The sequence below is a fragment of the Eptatretus burgeri genome, chromosome 7 (genome assembly GCF_056783735.1).
Source record: "Eptatretus burgeri isolate ZD-2024b chromosome 7, Ebu_testis_v1, whole genome shotgun sequence".
In the NCBI taxonomy this organism is placed as follows: Eukaryota; Metazoa; Chordata; class Myxini; order Myxiniformes; family Myxinidae; genus Eptatretus; species Eptatretus burgeri.
Genome location: NC_140967.1, coordinates 85847073 through 85864115, shown reverse-complemented (window position 1 = coordinate 85864115; position 17043 = coordinate 85847073). Strand labels below are relative to the sequence as shown.

At 43.2% G+C, this 17043-nt stretch overlaps 1 protein-coding gene across 6 annotated transcripts in view; it reads left to right on the top strand.

The window, feature by feature from the left end:
* The window catches only part of LOC147023669 (disheveled-associated activator of morphogenesis 2-like), a 232218-nt gene that overhangs the window by 92246 nt on the left and 122929 nt on the right, over positions 1-17043 (top strand). The gene's annotated exons all lie outside the window — the stretch shown is intronic.

The window sequence follows — 17043 nt, the reverse complement described above, 5'->3', positions numbered from 1 at the left end:
AATTATTTTTCTAAATTCTTGCCCTAATTGACTCAAGTCAAAGATCCATTAATGAGATACTCGCAATAGTCAAAGTGAGCCAATTTCTGTTTTTCAACCTGCACTAAGGTCTCGATCTGTCGATTCAGAGTTATGTGGTTAACATATTTCCACCAAAATTTGACCTATGGTAAAAATTCAGTTTTGCAGTTCACCTTAATCTGCGGTTCATAAGTACTGTATTCGATATGTGCGGCCATTTTCAGGATCGCAACCACAAAACACATAACGAGACTTACCTGTATAAGTATATATGATTAGCTAATAATTTTTAGCTCGCCTGTTCGAAGAACAGAGAGCTATAGCGATACCCCTGGCATGAGTGTGAGCGTGAGCGTGAGAGTGAAAATGTTAAATTTTTTGTATTACGGAAAAACTCAACGGATTTCGACGAAACTTGGTGGGGGGGGGGGGTTAGGTATGGTCCAAGGATCATGCCATTAGATTTTGGACTTGGTCCCCCCCCCCCCAGAAAAAAATTGTTCGAGAATTTTTTTTTTGTATTTCTACATGGTTTAAGTGATTTCCAACCCCCCCCCCCCCCAAAAAAAAAAAATGTTGGAGAAAAGAACTATAACTCTGTCAGCACTGTTGACATCATATTTAATGAATAAGATATAAGGTTCACTTGAGTGACCCAGCAGTATTGGCGGCGGAGGTTTTGCATTCTCCCGAGTGCTCCCCTCTAGTTTCCTTTCTAATGTTTTTATCTACCACACTATTTTTTATACGCCATATTTATATATATATATATATATATATATATATATATATATATATATATATATATATATATATATATATATATATATATATATATATATATATATATATATATATATATATATATATATATATATATCGGGGCGTATTATGTGATACCGGTCGTCCGTCCGTCCGTCTGTCTGTCTGTCTGTCTGTCCGTCCGTTCCTGTCCACACACTAACTCCCAAAGTTTTCAACTTTCACGTTTCATATTTGGTACATAGGTACAGACTGTGGAGACGGTGTGTGGTGACATACGTTCATCATCTAAAGTGGTTGCCATGGCAACCAGGATGCTGTTTTCCACGTAGTAGCACAATTCTGTATATACCTTCTTGTTAGGGCGTATATTGTGCTCACTTGCGCTCTTGTTCCTGATTACAATATACGAATACATATATTGCTTTGTAATTATACTTCACTGCAATTCTTTATAAAAAAAATATTAATTATTAGACTCGTCTTTTAAAAACAATAAATGTATAAACAGGCGAGCATTGGGTGGCTTTGACACCAACTCTGGTTATACCTACTAAATGATATGCACTGTACTTAAATATTGGTATTGAAGAATATAATGTTGCCATTTCTTGAACTGTTGTGAGTATCTCATTTGGAGGACTTTAGGAATGCCCTGTGGCCTGCACAGTTCTGTAAAGAATGAGGCCATCCACTGGTTTGTGGCCATATAATGTAAATGATTCTGTAAATCTGAGGATATTTGATATATAATTAATCAGCTCCTCCCTTCATGTGAAATATGAAGCCTGGCATTGGCTTTGTGGTTTGGGTGGCTGGCTTGGGATCCTGGGGTCCTGAGTTTCAGCCTTGTCGGCTGCTGAATTAACACCAGGTGGGGTTGACTCAGCCTGTCGATTCTCCGAGGTCGGCGAAATGAGTACCAGTGTACTGGTCATAGGGGCACTGCATCAGCGACATAGCCACGTCCCCCACCCAATGATGCAACCAGTAGCCTCAAGGCTGCGCACAAGAGTGTGAGTATGTGAGATATTCTGTTTATCTCATTAATGTCGGTGACAAATATTTGGGTGTTTTCTTTGAATACAGCGTTTCAATTTTGTGTGTTGTTCGTGTGAGTGACATAGCAGTCTGTTGAGGGTAAGATGGGATACGTCTCGGGTTAGTGATGACATTTCTCGGGGAGGTTCGTTACAAAAGATGATACAATGAGCAACAGGATAAACGGTTTGAAGGTTTTCTGCATTCACAAACTGAGAATGGTAAAATGTATGGCTTTATATGTTATGATTCAAATGACAAGTTAGATTCTTTATTTTCTTGTTTGCTGAATAAAATGCAGTTGCAGAACCTGCCCATCTTTTCCCAACATGAGTATAAACTCATGAAAAGAGAACACTGAATACGAATGATTATCATAACTGCGATTATACCACTAATACTAATGTGATCGTAGAATGCAGTGATAATGCAAAGGATATTTAAATATATCGAGCATTGTACCCTTTCAAAAAAAGTGAATTCAAATTTATTGCGAACAAATATTTACGACCAGAAGTTACCAGGTCAAAGTATCGTGCGTTATATCCGTGATATAATGACGGAGCACGCTAATGTGCCACAACGTGAACAAAAGATGGCCTGCGATAGCAAAAGATAATCGGAAATATTTATTTTAAAACTTGAGGAAATGTCACATCATGTCTGTCGTCGTGATTTTGTTTGAGGTCGTTCAAATAAGTAGCAACATCGGATGTGAGGTCGAAGGATTCTTTTCCTTGCCGTGCTGTTCTTTATCTTTCCACTGTTATGCAGCATAAGGACTGAAGCACAGCTTTCTCGCCTTTCCTATTTTGGATGACATGTCGTGCTTCTCCCATATTGATTCCAGATTCCATTAGATCCTTCAACACCCTTTGCTTTCATCCGGTTCTTCTTCTACCCACTGGCCTCCTATTCCTCATCCTGCTTTGGTATATTATTTTTTTCACTTGTCATTCCTCCTCCATTATTTCAATAAGTTCAATCCATGTCGGTGTAGATTTAATTATTCTCGCCTTTTCTGGGATTTGTTCATCTTTCTGTGATCGCTTCATTTCTTTTCAAATCGTCCTATTTTATGTTTTAGCATGTTTCTCAACAATCGCATTTCAAAGGAATCTCGTATTCTCGCTCCTCTGTACTTGTATGAGTGATCCGTATAGTTGATCCATAATCAAATCGATGTAACTATTTCGTTGAGCATCTTCATTTTTATTTTTTCTTGTACGTCTCTCGAATTCCGTAAAAGCGATTTCAGATTTCGAAAGTCTGCCGCAGCTCCTGCTCTTTCTCCTTGTTCTGTCTTTTGCTGTTTTTTCATCAGATGTTAGAAAGGACCCTGGTTAGGTATGGGAGCATGTGCCGGAGCAGCGCGTCGCTGCGTCCACTTTCCGCCGGTACTTCAGGGGCCTGCATCTGGCCCAATATATTTAAACTCATTTGCTTGTTTTAAATCATCCTTATTTTTAGATCCTCGTGGAGGATCTCTAAGTCTTACTCACGTTGTTGTTCTTGTGGACTTTTTTTGTTTCACAGCCTCCAGTTTTCATCGAAACATCCTGAAACTTGGTATGTATATGTAAAAATACCCCGCGCAGACAGTAACCATCTCCGATTTTGAAAATTCCTCCGAGAAAAAAGTTATGACGTCAAAATATCTCAGCTAATGGAAATCGCCTGAAAAATTATCTCTGAAACTCGGCAAGCTTTTTGAATTCTGTTTGCGGGAATCCAACAGGGCATTAGCAGAGATGAATTTCCGCACATATGATGCATCACTTTGACGTCATATCAATTTTTATGACGTCATTCCTATTTTTTGACAGTTTTTGTTTCACAACCCAGAGTTTTCATCGGATCTTCGTGAAACTTGCCATGTATATGCAGAAAGCCTACGCGCAGACAGTAACCATCTCCGATTTTGGAAATTCTTCTGAGAAAAAAGTTAACGTCATTATATCGCCGCTAATGGAAATCGCCGATACCATTATCTCCGAATCTTGGCAAGCTGTTTGAATTTTGTTTGCGGGAATCAAGCCGGGCATTAGCACAGATAATTTATCGCAAACCTGATACATCACAATGACGTCATATTCGTTTTTATGACGTCATCATTAAGAGGACAAGGATCTTAGCTCATTTGAGCTTGTGATGTGGGGCATTTGTTCTTTTCCGTTCACTAACATTATTTAATATCCTTTTTAGGTCATTTCTTCGAGCATGACCTAATAATGTGGGTGTAGATGTCCTTCGATCTGTCCGTCCGTCCGTTGCAAAAATGACGATTTTCAAATTCTATCTCCTCCGCCATTTCTCAAGTGATCTTGAATTTTATTGTGGCATATGAATCTATGGGACAATATCTAAATTTGGTCAGGCTGGATTTTCGATATTCGCTTTCGTTTTCGCGTCACGTGACTTCAAAGTTGGCAAAAAATGCGAAAATGACGATTTTCAAAATCTATCCCCTCCTACATTTCTCAAGCAATCTTGAATTTGATTGTGGCATATGAATCTATGGGACACTATCTAAATTTGGTCAGGCCGGATTTTCGATATTCGCTTTCGTTTTCGCGTCACGTGACTTCAAAGTTTGCAAAAACTGCCCTACCTTCAGGAGGCTGTATATTTTCTGGCAGAGATGACCGTCACTCCCGCACGGGGGTAATTTTATTTGTTTGCTGATTTCTCAACGAAAAGATTGGGTTATTTCTTCCAATCTTCAGTACCAATGCAGTAAGGATTTCTGTCGTCAACAAAACGATATCATCAAAATCCAGATCTTGCACAGTTTCTTCTTCAACTGTTGCACCTTCATGTACCCACTCCATTACCTCACACGTAATCTCATTGATAAATACGTTAAACAATTCCAGTGAGACATCGCATCCCTGTCTGTATGTTTGCCTGTGAGCAGGATATCTCAAAAAGTTATGGACGGATTCGGACAAAACTCGGTGAACAGGTTGGGTGTGTGACGAGGACAAATTTATTCCATTTGGGTGAAGATACAGATCTGGATCCAGAGATGAGAGTTAAAAAATATATATATTTGCTTATTCACCATTGAGAGATAAGGCTAAAACTATGTATAGCACGATATCTCAAAAAGTTGTGGACGAGTTATAACAACACTTGGTTGAAGAGTTGGATATGTAACAAGAACAAGCCGATGAGATTTTGGTTCATGTCGGGATGCAGATCTAGCCTATCAGTGGGATGCAAAACGTAAACTGTTCAACCTGGTTGGGGTATGTGCTCCACCGACTGCCGTTCGAGTCTTACTCCTGTTTTTGTTTCTAATCACTCTCAAAGCTTTTCCTCATACACAATGCTATCACATACCCCTTTCTACAGCTTCTTCAGTCCAGTATTACTATTTCACTACTCTCTGCAGACCTCTTTAAATTGAGTTGTTGTTCTTCTTTCGGCTGCTCCCGTTAGGGGTCGCCACAGCGGATCATCCGTTATTATCCACATTCTGATTTGGCATAGGTTTTACACCGGATGCCCTTCCTGACGCAACCCTGGTCGCCTCTTACGACACAGGGATAAGGATTGGGTTTCGCCATGATTCTGGGCTGCCCTACACCCTCTCATAGCGCGGCCCAGCGCAGAGCTCCCGTCCTCAAGTGATCCTCCAACCCAAGCCTCCGAGTAGCCGGATTACAGGCGCACGCCACTACGCCTGGTACCTCTTTAAATTGAGTCAAAAGCGTTAGTCATATCTATATAAAAGCAATGAATAAGGGTTTTGTGTGCTTGCACTCTTTTTATAAAAAAAAAAAACTGTCAGAGTGAAATTCTGGTGAACAGTCTATCTTCCTTTTTTTAAAAAAACCGGCCGATATATATATATATATATATATATATATATATATATATATATATATATATATATATATATATATATATATATATATATATATCTCTCTCTCTCTCTCTCTCTCTCCTCCTTATCTCTCTCTCTCTCTCTCTCTATCTCTATCTCTATCTCTATCTCTATCTCTATCTCTATCTCTATCTCTATCTCTATCTCTATCTCTATCTCTATCTCTATCTCTATCTCTCTATCTCTATCTCTATCTCTATCTCTATCTCTATCTCTATCTCTATCTCTATCTCTATCTCTATCTCTATCTCTATCTCTATCTCTATCTCTATCTCTATCTCTATCTCTATCTCTATCTCTATCTCTATCTCTATCTCTATCTCTATCTCTATCTCTATCTCTATCTCTATCTCTATCTCTATCTCTATCTCTATCTCTATCTCTATCTCTATCTCTATCTCTATCTCTATCTCTATCTCTATCTCTATCTCTATCTCTATCTCTCTCTTGTTCGTTTTTCTTGGTCTGATCCTTTTTAGCAAAATTCTCAAAGATACTTTGCTTGGAACATGTAGTAATTGCTTTTTCCACACCAATTTTCACGTTCCTATCTACGTCTACGATAATGGCTTTTTTTCCCAATCTTCTGGTATCTCCTATTTCTCTACACTTTTGTCAGGACTTGCTTACCTTAGAATCGAATAAACCCGTGCAATCTTTTTGGAAAGCCATTAACTTTGCCATACTTAACGTACACTATCAGGAAAAAGAAAGCTAGGTTGCTTGCTAATAAACATCTTTGTGTACCAAGACCTGTACGACTATGGATATATATATTGTCGTGGAGCTGGCGGTCCAGGTTAATCCCCCCCGACCCAATTTGTGGTAAAGGCGGTTAACACAGACAGCCTGGATGGTCGAGCGTTTTTTTTTTTTTTCCTTCATAGGCGGCGGACACGTTGATCCTCGGAGATTATAACGGGTGCGGAAGGGGTGGGGCGCAACGACGGAGCGACGGAGGCACAGATGGATGCACAGGGGGGGTTTATACTCGAAACCCACAACAAATACATGGACACAGCAACTTAAAATAACCGCGGTATTTACCTTTTGAATCATTGTCCTTTGTAAATATTTGTCGATTTTCATTAATGACAATAACATGAAGTAAATAAATCCTAAAGTCAAGACGCCTCTACACACAGGATTAAATACAGACAAAGGGAAATAAAATAAAAGCAAATCCTCCCTTTGTTCTGGCACTTAGCTTGGTCCAGAGATGGTCTTTATGAGACGTGGAATTGAAGCACTTCAATTTACACGTGTAGACGCACGCAAAATGGCGCCAAGTCGCTCTCTCGCAGTGGGACAAACGTACGTCAGGCAATTAATGAACGGTATTCAACACCAAGGCTCAGAGACCCCGTGCAGCTTAGAATGGCGCCGTCCCCTTCAGTGACGTACACGAGGCTTCGAGGCTCGTCTCATATGATCAGCCAAGAGTCGATGGCCAGTTCGCTTCACCACATGAGCCAAATCGCCTCGGCACAAATACGATAATTGTGCCGTCTTCTTCATGCGTCAAAGGAAAGCCAGCTGTAAAGCCCTGTTCTTACAGGCCATCTCCCAGCTACGTTCTCTCTCGACCGCGTGTGCTCCTCACTCTGCACTCATGCGTTCCTCCTTGCTACGAGCTGCTTCCCTGTCCTCTCTGATCACCTGCCTCTTTCTGACGTCACGCCCATCAATAATCAGTCTCAGGGGCATGACCACCTGCCATCACCCTTGGAGACGGGGCTTCTGCCTGCTCGGCACGTTTGGCTCGCTTGTAAATGCAAAAATGTAGGAATAGGTTCCACGGGGGCAATCACATACTGGCCCCCCCTCCCCCCTTGTGGTGACACGTAACACTTAAGATCAAAGTCTCCCGACTTAATTACATTGAGATGTCTCCTACACGTATCAATACTTTCCTGAATCTGATCACCACCCCCTCTGCTATCCACCTTGCCTCCAAGCTTTGTGTCATCTGCAAATTTGGAAAGCTTACTCTTTACCCCACTATCCAAATCATTGATGTAAATAATGACTAGTAATGGTTTGAGTACTGATCCCTGAAGTACCCCACTACTTACATCCTCCCGGCAAGACATCCTCCCACTCACAGAAATGAGCCCGCTCGAAATGCATAGCTTCTCCAAGCATAGTGTTTATTCTTTGACATCCCATAACATGAAGGGTACCAGGGAGTAAAGTGAAATCGGATGCCTCATTTACATCACCACAAAGGTCGGATAATGTTTTGCCTTGCATGGAGAGCTATTTGATCTCTATGAATTGTCTGAAATGCCTCGTGTTGCATCCTCTGAAATGTTTCAAGGAGTCTGTATGTCAGAAGGAAAAAAAAAACAAAACAGCAACAACAACTCATTGTACAAGGTGAGTCATGCACTTTTTATTTCCCAGGCTTGTTTCACAATATTGCTTCGCCGCCCGGGCACAGGTGTCCTGCGGCTGAGAGCTTTTGTTTCAGGGTGGGAATGCATTGTTCTTGCCATTCTATTTACCGCCATGGAGGAAAGGTTGCTCACGCAATGAGTGCTGATGATGCCCGAGGGTTTGCCAAGCTTGTCCGGTGTAAAGTGAAAGAGGGATGGATATGAGAAGGGGGGGGGGGAGGCAAGGGGTTGATGGAGTGGTTGTTTGTCACAAAAAAAGATTTGTTGATTCAGTACTTCCTTCGTAAAGAATCTGTTTGTTTATTTCTTTTGTACTTTTTTGAGCTGCTCTTTCATCGATGTTTTTTTGTGCAGGTATTGAAGCTCATGGAAGAGCAGAGCGACAGACGTGAAAGTGTGAACATCCAAAGTGTGGCGATAGGGAAACGGACGGCCACGGCGTTGGGTAGGGAGTTTCTGATTAAAAGGAGATCAAGGCCTTTCTGGGTATAGATGTGTCAAAAATCTCAGAGATGGACAGCAAATGTTAAAGTAAGCTATTAGCTTGAGCATAAGTTAAATTGCGGGGTGGTGGAGGGTATTTACACCGCAGGTTTTGTTAAAAATAGGGATGGGTTCCTGTGATTTCCCCAGCAGTTCACACAAGGTTCAATATTCCTTGAGCACATTCCAAAGATTTGCCGGAGCCACGACATGCGCTGTATTGCAAAGCCCGTTTCAGCAGAGCTTTTCCTCCCGAGGAAACAAAAATGTGTTCTACAAAATTAATGCCTGCTAAATGCCTCTTACGAACAGAAAACTCTGACAAAATTCCATGTTGCGTCCATTTCTGGAACGCGCATGCATTTCTCGGTTTTTAACCCAAAATGGGCACAATCTGAATGCTGGGCTTGACATTAGAAGGCAGATGAGTCCCTGAGGTTTAAACCTCTGTTTATGCTGTCTCGAAGTCACTGATGTTCTGATATAGGGTGACGTGGCCCTGTATCTGTTTGCTTTGCTTTGTCAGCATCTCCCCCGCGTAATGTGTCACTTCGAGCTAAGTGGTTTCAACAACAGAGGTTGTCGGTCTGCGAGAACAACTGGGCCGGGAGGATTGCGGGAGTGAAGATGGTGGATTGAAGGATGGGTGAGCTGAGGGAGGAGATTGGTGTGCAGATGAGCTTGACAGAGAGATTGGGAAAAGCTGGTTGAAGTGGGCTGGTCAAGTGGTGCTGATGGGGGAAGAGAGAATGGCAAAGAGAGTGGATGATGTTGAGGGTGCAGGGCAGGAGGAAAAAAGCAAGACCTTTGTTGAGAAGAGAAGATTGTGTGAGGAGGGATATAAATAATGTGCGGTGGTTGGAGAGTGGAGAGAGTGAACTGAGGACAGCGGGAAATGGAGGAGTATCGTGTTCAAGGCAGGGCAGAATATTGGTACCATTGGATCTCACCCCTTATAAAGGAAATAGAAGGAGAAGAACGGTAAACAGTTAGGTGCAGAGGTAAACACACTTTACTACCTTTGTACTTCCTGTCTAGTCGAGGTTTAATTCCTGAGCAAACTATGAACTGTTGGATTGGTGCTTCGCAGGCAGTGCATAGCATCATGTGGTGTACCATCCCTCGGATGTACGTTATAGCTGAGGGGGAGGGGGAGGGGTGTTAAAGACCCCATGGTGTCATATGCGAAGATCAGGCGAGTAATAGCCGCCACCCTGAACAAATTTCAGGTTACTTTCACCTTCACTCAAAGGTCAGGCCTTGCCTGCCGCTTTGTGACATACTCGGGCCAAAGCCTTTCCCCGGTGACCCCACAAGTATGTGGGTATATTTGGGGCCATTGTGTTAGTAGTACTACAGTAGTGCATTATTTTTGAGCTAATTTTTGTTCTCATGCACCCTGATTTGGATCTTTAATTGGAGTGGTTCGAAACGAGGCTTGGTTTAAATGGAGAGCGGATTTGCAATAGATATTTTTGGGCATGGATGACGAGCAAGTTGCATTTCACAACCACGATGGGCATAAGTGGAACGAACAAACTTTTGTATCGAGTTCCTCTGAGCATACTGGTGCGATTGCATTATATTCTTTCTTTTCACCAGTAAGGGTAGTTTTACTTCTCGCAGTTTCTAGCTTGTGCTCCTTTTGGAACATAATTATGGATATATACGCAAGGTAAGATTCAGACAGTTACGTGTTTCCTCTGTACAACTGTGATAACGCTGTAAACAGACGCAATGGTTGGGCTCGTGTTATGTACAGATTTCATGTTGATAGCACTGGAACAAACTTGCATCATAAAATGTCACGGAGAACCTACATGCAAGTACCAGTTAGAAAATGATCAACTTGCTCAACAACACCACTGTGTTATTGATCCTCAGGTTTTGTGTTCTTGATGTTTTTCTTGCCCCAATGACACAAAAAAATTGACAAAAATCCCAAAGAGTTCATTTAACTTCTTGTCGAAATGGAGTGTGTGGTTCGTTCCTAAAAAAAACCGTATTATTTGTGCATGCTCCTCCATTCCCTCGTGCACCATCGGATTACAGCACGAAAAGGGACTAGACTATTAGGGAACACGGGCTCAAAGTCAGCAAAGCCAGGCCCTTGTTTGACTGCGGGAGCTCTGTGGGACTCGTGTCAACTGGGAGCATTGCATTCCATCGCATGGAGGAGGGAATGCTGTCCGGATTTAACTCCATGAAGCATGATCTCAGCGGCGTGCCGAAAGCACAGCAATGAACTTCGCACTTTACAGACGCCTCGTCATGTTCGCTTATTTCTTTTGATACTCTCTGTTACTTGCAGTCAATTAAGAAAGCTTTATTACCCCCTTTATTACTTGACTAGGTGCACACTCGTAGTTACGCTTGAAGATGAAGACTTGTGCTTTTGGTATCTCAACAAGGGGAAACCCAATGTACAGGATTTAAAGGTAAGGCAGTAAATCTAAACACAAAACTATTAATACTTTGTCAAGGTCAGAATTTCAGAATGGTAGTCTGGGGTGGGAGAGGGAGGGATGGGGGTGAGAGAGGGAGCGGAGAGGGATGGGGGTGAGAGAGGGAGCGGAGAAGGAAGAGAGGGGAAAGTGTGGAGGGGAGAGGAGAGGGGAGATTCTGGCAGATGTGATTCCCAGTTTAACGTCTATCCGAGATATGGCATACGCATTGATGAATCACCCTGCCTGTGAAACACTGGGATGACAGTTTATAGCTGCGTCGAGATTCCAGGCAAGACAGCTTAGCGTGAGCATGTGTACCTCTCGGCTCTCTTGCCATGATGTGGCGATTCATTGCTTTATACAAACTTAATTGATCTGAGCAGCAGTTCTGTCTGCGAAAACAAACAATAAAAAGGCTTTCCTTTGGCCAATTCCCACATTCTTTGACAGCCCTTCCTCTCCTCAGCCTTCGGAGCATTGTATGGTGGTGGAGGGGGTTTGGCAGGAGTATAGCGTGAGGGGAGGCAAAGGGAAGGCAGCGTGAGGGGAAGGGAGGGAAAGGCAGCATGAGTGGAAGGGAGGGGAGGGCAGCGTGAGTGGAAGGGAGGTCAGGGCAGCGTGAGAGGAAGGGAGGAGGAGGAAGCGTGAGGATGGGACAGAGGCAGCACAAGCGGGTGGGGAGGCAGCGCAAGCGAGTGGGGAGGCAGCGCCAGCGGGTGGGGAGACAGTGCGAAGGGAGGGTAAGCAGCATGAGGGTGGGGGGAGGGAGGGGAGGCAGTGTGAGGGAAAGGAAAGGCAGCGTCAGCTCAAGTCAGGTATCAGAGTATACGCCAGAGAAGCGCGTCGCTGCGCCCACTTTCCGCTGGTACTCCAAGGGCCTCTGTATGGCTTTCCCCCAGGCAGATGCCTGGCCCATCCCCATCTCCTTGAGATGCTGATCAACCTGCTGCAACCACGAGGCATGTCGTCAATCCATTGGCCTCCTCCACTCACGAGACTCCCTTGCTGAGAGAATCTGTTGAGTAGGATCAGCGTCAGGAAAACGAGCCACACGTCCATACAGCTACAGCTTATGCACAAGGAATATTCAGGTAAGAAATCTCATTTGAATCTCTCTCAGCAATCGTTCGTAAGACACAAAGTCCGACCAGAGATAGAAAAGGATCTCTGAAGAGACCCATGCAACAAAGGAATTGGTCTCTGTCTCAGATCCCTGGTCAGAGTCTAAGTCTCACATTCCTAGAGCAAGACTGGAAGCACCAAGGACCTGAAAACTCGGACTTTCATTCTCCTGCACAGGTACTGACACAGCACCACATCCCATGATCCAGTGAATCCACCACTCCCCAGGCCCAACTCAGACTTCTATTGACCTCTGGCTCACAGCCAGCAGAGACATGAATATCACTGCCAATGTAAGTGAATCTCTCCATGACCTCAACATCCTCACCAGAAACGGGTACAGACAACGCAGCAGCATCCAAGATGTCATTGAAAGCCTGGATCTTCATTTTGACCCAGGAAACCCATAATCCCAGCGACTCAGACTCCTCATTCAGCACCTGGAGGGCCCCCAAAAGGATATTCAGAGTCTCCGCAAAGATGACTGCATCATTTGCGTAATCAAGGTCAGAGATCTTGACATTCCCAAATGATGCACCGCAGCTTAATCTTTCCGACAACCTCCCCAAAATCCAGTCGAAACAAGTGCTCAAAAGTGTGGGGCCAGTACACACCCCTGACAAACTCGAGTAACAAATGAAAATATGTCAATGATGGTATCACCAGATCTCACAGCACTCTCAGTACCAGAGTATAGTTCAGACATCAGATTGATCGGTTTTGTTGGCACCCCACGAAAACCAAAAATCCTTCAGAGGGAATCCCGATTCACTGAATGGAACGCTTTGCAGAGATCAACAAATGCTGCAAGCAGCCCCTGCCGAAACTCTCATCTGTGTTCGGTGAGGACCCAAAGAGCAATGATACGGTCAATCGTTGACCTCTTTGGTGTAAAGCCTGACTGCTCTGGGCGCTGGAGCTCAAGGAGATGGTAGTGAACCATATCAAGAATTATCTGAGCAAAGACATTGCCCGGCACTGAGAGCAACATCACCCCTCGTTCGTTGTTGCAATCCTGGCGATCACCCTTCCCTTCCCAGAGAGGGACAACAATGCCCCTCTTCAGGATTTCCCACACTCCACAACTCTTCAGGATTTCCCAAAGCACCCAGACCCCCCAAAATCCCCACTCAGCCTGTTTGTAAACTACTCAGCTACCCTGTCATCTTTGAGCTTGCTCACATCCAGCCGAGGCTGGGGTGATACCATTCTCCCAGATTTAAGCTGCAACTTCAGAGTTGTTACAACAAGCCTGTGGTCGGTGTTGAGGAACTGAGCACTCCGGTAGACCCTGCAGTTCTGGATCATCCTCCAGTGACCTGCCAAACAGTGGTGGTTTTGGTATGACGAGCACATGGTCAATCTCCTTTGCCGCACCACCAGCCTTGGAATACCAAGGGTCTTCGGGGTCTTTATTGGTCTTCAGGGCCTTTTGGGTCTTTTGGATCTTCGGGGTCTTTAAGGATTTTTTGGGGTCTTCGGGGTCTTTTTGGGTCTTCAGGGTCTCTTAGGGACTTCGGCATCTTGGGTCTTCAGGGACTTTTAAGTTTTTTTTCGGTCTTTGGGGTGTTTTAGGGTCTTTGACGTATTTTGGGTCTTAGGAGTATTTTGGGACTTTTGGGTCATCAGGGTCTTTTTGGGGTCTTGGCATATTTTCATTCTTTGGGGTCTTTTTGGTTTTTAGGGTATCTTGGGTCCTTTTAGTCTTGGAGTTTTTTGGGTCTTTTTGGTTTTTTGGGTCTTCGGGATCTTTTCTGTCTTTGGGGTCTTCAGAGTCTTTTGTGTCTTTAAGAGTCTTCAGTGTGTTTTGTGTCTTTAAAGATCTTCAGGGCCTTTTGGGTCTTTTCAGTTTTCAGGGTCTTTAAGGGTTTTGTTAGGGTTGTTGGGGTATTTTTGGGCTTTTGGGTATTCAGTGTCTTTAAGTGTCTTTTGGGTCCTTGGGGACTTTTCAGTTTTTTGGGGTCTTTGGGGTGTTTTCGGGTCTTCTGGGTCTTCAGGCTATTTTGGGGTCTTCGGGGTCTTTTCAGTCTTTTGGGTATTTTGGGTTTGTGGAGTATTTTTGCATCTTCTAGGTCTTAGTTAAGTTACTAAGCGTCAAAGTTACAGATTTGGATGAAACAGTGGTGGTTTTAGTATATCAGCCAATTGATGAATAAATTATTTTACAATTATTACTAATATATTTTAATTATGCAATTAATAAATAGATCAATTATTGTACACCGCTCCCTCCCGATTCCGTCTCCATGTGCTGCAAGGCGGCATCGCGGGGCACCTTAGGCGCCCCAGCGATGTCGCGTGCTGAAGAATTTGTTATTTATTTATTTGGCATGGGGACGGTGTACTTTGAATGTACTTCTACATGTTTTTAGATTATTATTATTATTATTATTATTATTATTATTATTATTATTATTATTATTATTATTATTATTATTCCCTGGTGTTCAGAGTGGCTTTGCTCTTGCATTTTGTTGTTGCTAATAATATGTAGCGCTATTTATTTACAATGCAAACGAGTAATAAGCAAAACACTATGTGTAAATGAAATACAGTTTGAATTTTATTTCTGGAAGAATACAATCACATCCATGTTGACAAAGTCGGTTTGCTCGAATCAAAACGGTCAGTTGATATTGCCTTTGAATGTCCATGTTATTTCAGCATCGGCCACCATTCTTGGACATGCATGTGCACCACCACACCATCTCCTTCCTCATTAAAAGCTTGTTTCCCTTGGACAAACTGGTTTTGGCATGAAGGGATGCCGGCGTTGCTGCCATAGGAATTTAGTGGGGATGAAGCCGCCCGGAGAATGGTTTCTCTTTGTGTGGACCCTCGAGTGGCAAAACTCCCAACTTCCATGGAAAAGCTGGAGAAAATGTTGGCTAAGCCTCATTTTGGGTTGGAAAATGGCAAGACCACTTGTCTCATTTTAAAACTGAACAGGTGATCTTCCTAAAGAAACTTGTCGGAGTTATTTTCTCAAGGGAAGATAACCATTGAAGCCAATTAACAAATTAATTAAATTTCAGTTTTGCTAATAGCTAAAGTTTCATGCGTTTAAATGGTGCACAACAATTGTTTCCAATGACTGCGTAAAATCGCTTGCCAACGATGAAATATCCACAGGGTGGTAATGTAACATTTCTTCATTTTAACACAAGGGTCTCGCCAATGTGCCGTGGGTGGATGGTGTGCAGGAAGGCGTGTTTCCTTGGAGAGCTTTCCCTGTGGACACAATGCTCTCGTTTGCTTGGCTAGCAGACCTTGGCAGTCTCACACACAGATCTGCAAGACAAGTTAATGGAATCTGCTCGAGGAACCAACTTTGTTGTCTCTTGTCATTCCCTGAACGCCCTTATCCATGCTAAGCTTAGCTGACCATGTCATGCATTTTGGGGTGGAGGACACAGACTTTTGTTGTGACGACACAAATGAATGCATTACTTCTTAAATAAGAGCTGCACAGCTGTTTGTGGACAATTTATTTATTATGCACGCATAATGGTCGCAGTTTTAAGCCTGGTGTTGGCTTAGTGGTTAGGGTGGCGGCTTGGGATCCCAGGGTCCTGAGTTCAAGCCCCGTTGGCTGCTGAATTAACACCAGGGGGTTGACTCAGCCTGTCATCCATCTGAGGTCGGCGAAGTGAGTACCAGTGTACTGGTCCCGGTGTATGCCCCGGTTAGAATAGGTATACCATATCCCTGTGTGTCGTAAGAGGCGACCAGGGTTGGCGTCAGGAAGGGCATCCGGCCATAAAACATTGCCTCAAGAAAAAGCCTAACCCCTGCACAGCAGGGAAAAATGGCTGTAAAAACGGTCATTTTTTTTTTTTAATGGTCGCAGTTTTGATGGTCCACCCTCCCTTGCACTTACTTCTGTGTCCCAACCTCCTTTCCCTTTTCTTCTCCCTCCTCCCCACACTTCCTTATCCTCCTTCCTTTCTCTTATTCGCTCCATTCCTCAATTTAAATATTTTTCAACTTATGCACCATCACTGCATCCCGCCTCCCTGCCCAGTGCATGTGTGATATGTGGATGGCTTCCTATGACCCTTTAAACGTTAAAGCATGTTTCAAAAGGCCAGCCATTGTAACTTTTTGATGAAATACAATGATCATCATTGCAGTGAAGAATCACAATTGCATTGAAAAACAAAAATTCACCATTTCATTCCAGAACACCGTAAACGGTGTGCCGCAATGTTGAAAATTCTCATTATCTTGTTATATTTAAAAATACAGTACATATTTATGATAATTGGTTTAAATGTTCATTTCTCATAGTTAAGCAACAATCTTGTTGTTGCCATAACTGTTAAGGTGGCTGCTTAAGATATTAGGGTCTGGGGTTGCAGCCTCTGTCATGCTGTTCAATAACACCTGGTGGGTTGACTCAGCCTCTCATACTTCTGAGGTCGGCAAATTGAGTACCAGCTTATTGGAAGCAGGGGGCACTGCGTCAACGGCACAGCCAGGCTCCCAGCAATGATGCAACCAGCAGCCACAGGCTGCATACGAAGTAATAATAATTAAGCGATGGAGTGTAACAAAAGCGGTTCCTTATGCACTTGTTCAGAAGATGTGTTGTTTGATTTTTTTTTTTTTTTTCAAGAAGCAAACTTAAGAAGCCTTCATTTATTTTATTTTGTTTGTTTGTTTATTTATTTATTTATTTATTTATTTATTGATTTATTTATTGTTTAGTTGCCTCTGTTGGGGCAGGTGAGGCTTTGACCTACCTGTGATTGGGCTACAGTTTGGCTTCCTGTGCAGACCAGGTCCAATTTATACCAAAAAAGGTACGGTCAGCTTGGTCAGGCAGGTGGCTGGTCGCAAGCACTGCTCTTTTGGGTTCTTCTCAGTGGAGCTT